Genomic DNA, 5,483 nt, shown 5'->3' on the forward strand with positions numbered 1-5,483 from the left:
GGCCCCCCATCCCAGCTAGCCACCCCTATATATTGTTTAGCATGACGTCAGATGGTATGGAATACCCCTTTGGCCAGTTTGGGTCAGCTGTCCTGGGTCTGTCCCCTCCCAGCTCCTGCTGCACCCCCAGCCTGCCCGCTGGCAGGACAGAGTGAGAAGCCGAAAAGTCCTTGGCCTGGTGTAAACACTGCTCTGCAACAATTAAAACATCAGCATGTTATCAGCGCTCTTCTCATCCTAATCCAAAACATAGCACCCTACCAGCTACTAGGAGGAAAATTAACTCTGTCCTAACTGGAACCAGGACAGCAGGGAATCTCCAACTTCCTAAATGTGATTTCTTAAGTATTATATAACAGATGAAATCTGGGAGCAGGCTTTAGGCAGAACCGGTAAGTCTTTTGTTACTGTGATCTGACTGCACTTCCTTTGTGCATTTTTTCCTCTGATGGTGCTTGGGCTTTGGAAAGAGAATGTGGCTGAACAGATCATGTGTGTATTCCCCAGATTACATACGTTTTCCCAGCCCTGGACCTGTGAACCCAGATATGTCCTTAGGATGATGTACTCACTGATGCTTCCTGTTCTACTCTCTGCACCTCAGGCTCCACAGGAAGGGACCCAGATGGGATAGGAGTGGCATTCAGAATTGATCGCGGATCTGGGTCTTGTGGTGTGCTGTGATGCAGTCCCACTGGACTAGCCCAATTCAAGTTTGCTTCTGCAAGAGAACTTAAAAGAAAGTCCCATTAATTTCTTCGGTGAAAAAGTACGTCTTCAATTGTACAACATGAGTAAAATCCTTATAATTTACTAGAAAGTTATTTATATGTCTCCCTGATTTCCATACAATTACAAAATATTTTAGAGAGAGAAAAAAATGCAATCGTCACAGGCTATCAGAAACATTCAGAATCTGATACAGTAAATCTTAATGGGTGTGAAAAACACAGAATTTTGTAGCAGAGTAGGATATATGGTAAAGTCAGCAGTCCCAATTTTTTTAACACATAAACTATCTGACAATGCTGTGCAGATGCTTTTCAAAATAGTGATTGTGGCTTCCTCTGCATTGTCTAAATTAATTCACCTAATCTGATGTTTGTTTGTTTGTTTGTTTGTTTTCTGATCCTGTGAGGAGAGAACTAGATTAATAAAAACACTCCTTCAATGCTTCTCTATTATTCTTGCAATCCAGCTGATCGATTTTTGGGACCAAACAAGAAAGTACAGCCCTCCAAATGAATACATCTGAATGTGTCTCTCAGGTTCCTTTGTTATCTGTTAAAATCTTTCTTGCAATTAGCACCAAATGAAGAAAGACACAAATCATTCTGATTTCTGTTTTTCTGATATATTCAATTTGTATAATCTGTCACCAATGTAGCTGTGACTTCTCTGGAAATGGTTCCATGGTCAGGACATCCATGATTCACACCACCAGCACATTATAGAAGATCAGTCCTTACTAGTGGAAATGTGTAGATAATTAACTGATTATTCATAACCTGCTTCAATGAGGACTTTGCGGACACAGTTCTCCATTAAGTGAATGGATTCATGGCTCATTTGGATTAGACATGTAACTCCATCTTTATTAAACTGATCTGCTTCTGCATACCTCCCCTCTCTTCAGAAATTCAGAAAACCCACATCTACTTTTACATTTCAGTTTCTCTCACTCCTCCTCTCCCTCTGTTCATCAGATTCTCCTTCCTCTTTCTCTTTCTTTCTCACCATTGTCCATTTATGTATAAACAATGTTATCTTTTGACCTCTGTATTCTCATACTCCACGTAAAACTATTTTCTCCATCTCCATTGTCGCTTCTCTCATTTTTTCACCTCCCACTCTTCTGCTTTTTTCTCCATTGCTCCTTTCATATCTACATTTCTTCATCTCTCTCTAGAATCCATTGTTTATTTTTGCAGGCTCCCATTTCATTTTTTTCTCTGTGACCTTCCTCCTGATACTTCATGTTATTCATTAATATGCCACCCCTCATCTCAAAACTGGAAAAAAAAACAACACATTCTTCTTATGTATGGATGGCATATACAATTTTTGTGTTATCCATGCTCATAGTTCCACCTTCCTTTATTCAATAACCTGTACCAGCCTGTATCCTCTTCTTCTTTCCACATTTTTTTTCACTTCCTGGTTAGGTAAATCATTCCAGATACCTCCTTCAGTTTTGTGCCACCTAACGAACTTTTCTCCTTCCTTCCTTCCTTCCTTCCTTCCTTCCTTCCTTCCTTCCTTCCTTCCTTCCTTCCTTCCTTCCTTCCTTCCTTCCTTCCTTCCTAGCCTTCTTTGCCAAATTAGACTCTCCTGATTGCCAGACTTAATATTGTCAGACACTACGGTTGTCTTTTGGAGACACTTGTCTCCAAAATAGATCAGTTCCTCTGCTCTCCAAAATGTCTGGATGTTTCAGCTTTTGTTTATTATCACTGTTTTCTCCCATGTCTTGGTTTGCAAGAGATTTAGCACCTCAATTCTCCATACCTTTATTTGTCTTTTAGCCCTCTTTCTCACCTTAGTACTGCCATACTAAAAATGGAAGTTCTTTGTTGTACTGATATATTTTCCTTTTTCACCTTTATAGACCACTGTGAAATTCTTTCATTTTCATCTCTTGTTCTTTCATTTTCATCTCCTTTTGCTGCCACAGATTGCATTTCCCTAACTCCCAACTCTAGTTAACAGAAAATACCTATTTATTTATGTATATTACATCCTAATTCATTTTCTCATTACATTCACAGTACTTGTTTTTCTATATCTGTATCAAATTGACAGTCTGGTAGTTACAAGATTCTAACATTGGTGTAACTTTCTGAAATGCTGGTAAATATGAGTACAATCTTTTTTGTTTCCTTACTTGAGTTTCAGTTCACAGAAATCTTTACCTTTGTAGTTGCTCTCTATTCATATAATATCTTTTAGAATAAATTATGCAAAAAATCTGTGAATACTGCTGATTTTTAAGAGTGGAAATCCCTAATAACTATTCACAAACATATTGATTACTCAAGCTGTAGCCACCTTACTTGGGCTGTAAAATAAGAATGGCATTATCGGACATTTGAGTTGACACCTCTATGGCACCTGTAAAGTAATATCATCTTCATCATACTGTGAAGTATGTATATGATCTGTATAGATGAGTAAGTCTTCTAGCAAGTCTTCCTGGTATATATCAGTGAAGAGAAAGAGCTGCCTCTAGAGAGGGTTCAGGACACTTGCGTTAGTCCTGACTCTGTCATCTATTAAATAAGATTCCTAAAATTAGTTTGGGTAAATGCTATGAACAGGATTTCCAGACGGCTATTGTACTTGTGAATGTTTAGAGATGAATATTTAAAAACCCTCAGGGAGCATCATAATTAGAATCTTACTAGATCTGAAGGTCTATGAGAACTTTAGTTGAAAAAACAGATTCTACCAAGGAAGACAATCTCTTGTCTTAGTATATCCTTCTAGAAATGGATGAAAAATAAATAAATAAATAAATAAATAAATAAATAAATAAATAAATAAAAGCACAGTCTTCATATTTGGCATACCTAATACTTCTTGAGTGAAAATATCAAATTAAGTATTTAATACTCCCAAGATTCATGAGTATATGAAGTCTTAATTAACATCAGAAGAAAATTTTCCAGCAGAAAAATGTCAACACTTTCATTCATCTCGCTTGAATCGATCTCATGCTCATATGGGAAATGTCAGAATCTCTAAATATAAATGTATAAATATTGACAGTTTTCAGGGTTCTTTTTCATTCTACACCTAATAAAGGTGAATGACAGTGACTTCATGAGTCTTAAGCAAGCCTAGAGGAACTTTCTCATCTCTGATGTGTAACTTGGCAGAGCTCTAATGTTTACAAAATGTATCAGATGGATAATGTTCTTTTACAAACTCAAGTATATTAAAGAATGAGAAGCCTTTCAAATTTTATGATACCTTAATGATACCTGTAATATGAATGCTAAATAAGGATAACACTAATAAATACATATCCAACACTATTATTAGAAAATAGTTTTGCAAAATAAATATATGTATGCCTAATTAGCACTTTAAAAAGTGATGAATGTATATAATGTTGAAATAGAATTAAAGTTATTTTTCTCCATAGGATAATGAATATTTCTCCATAACTTATTTTGCTGAATAATTTGCATCATGTGCCACCCCTTTATGAAAAACAGTATTTGATGAGAAACAAACAAACAAACAAACAAAACAGTTTCTTGGAATTTACTTACATATAGTGAGAAAGCAGAAACTGCTCATGTTTCAAAGATAAGCTGGCAACTGTCACAGTAAAACTGACAGCTTCCCAATTTTTTAGCATTTAATATAAAACTTTTCTCCTGCAGACATCTGTTTAAGTCAGAATTTCTTGAAATATTTCTGACCTTATGACTGAAGAGCAGAACGTGAAGACCATAAGCTCTGGATATACTTTACAGATTCAGAATTAGTACGCTAAGGCAAAGGATCCTGCATTTATTTGGTCTTTATCATGCTATGATTATCCTCCCTGACTGGTGTTAACACGGCAAATTCATGTTCCCTAAAGCGTAATCACTGATGGTGGCACTGTATCTGGCTGCATGGCTTCAATCTTGAATCTGAACACGTACCTTCAGACTTTGAAGTGGACTAAACACCTGCTTGAGAATTTTAGGGAAATACCGCTCCTGGTTAAACACTGCAAGACATTTGGAGTATGGGGACAGGAAAGTAGGTAGGGACATACTGTGTGTGAACAGTAAGTAAGCTGGGTAGTGAGGGTAAGGGCAAACTTTTGCCCTTGCAGCCCAGTAAAGCTGGATGTATTGAGCAGGTTCTGGGAATGCATTGGTGGAATTTCATACCTTTAAAACCTTTAAAAGGGATTCGCTCTTTAAAGAACACTTTTATTTCTATCCCTGAAATGATGACCCTCTGGATATGGTTCAGGCAGCCACAATGACTGGGGGAGTGCGGAGGCTGATAAATATTGGTTTTACTATTAAAATCTTACAGTTTGTGCTTTGTTTTGAAGATTTGTCATTTATTTTATTTGATGTCTTTCAGATGCATTTGGTAGAGAGTTATGTAAAAGAAAAATTTGAAATTCACTCCAAGGGAGATGTGTTTTGGAAAGCTATGCTGACATGCATAGCAGGCATGTTTAGAAGTAATTCTAATTTGAATAGACTGCCTAGATATTACATCAGTAAAAAGTAACATTGAAGAGACAGAATGATGTTACTTTGTCAAGCTTTAGAAAAAAAAAATCAAGCTGTTTCCCAAGACTAATAATTGAACACATATATATTAATTAGCTGTACAACTATTTCAGTGCTTTTCTTTCTAAACTGCTGTCTTAACATTTCTTAAATTAATGATACTGAATTGCTACAAAGTTTGTAGATCATTTATTTTGGGAAAGCTATTCTGTAAAATGCTGCTGAAGTCTTCTG

The sequence above is a fragment of the Anser anser genome (genome assembly GCF_964211835.1).
Source record: "Anser anser genome assembly, chromosome: 3".
Taxonomy (NCBI): Eukaryota; Metazoa; Chordata; class Aves; order Anseriformes; family Anatidae; genus Anser; species Anser anser.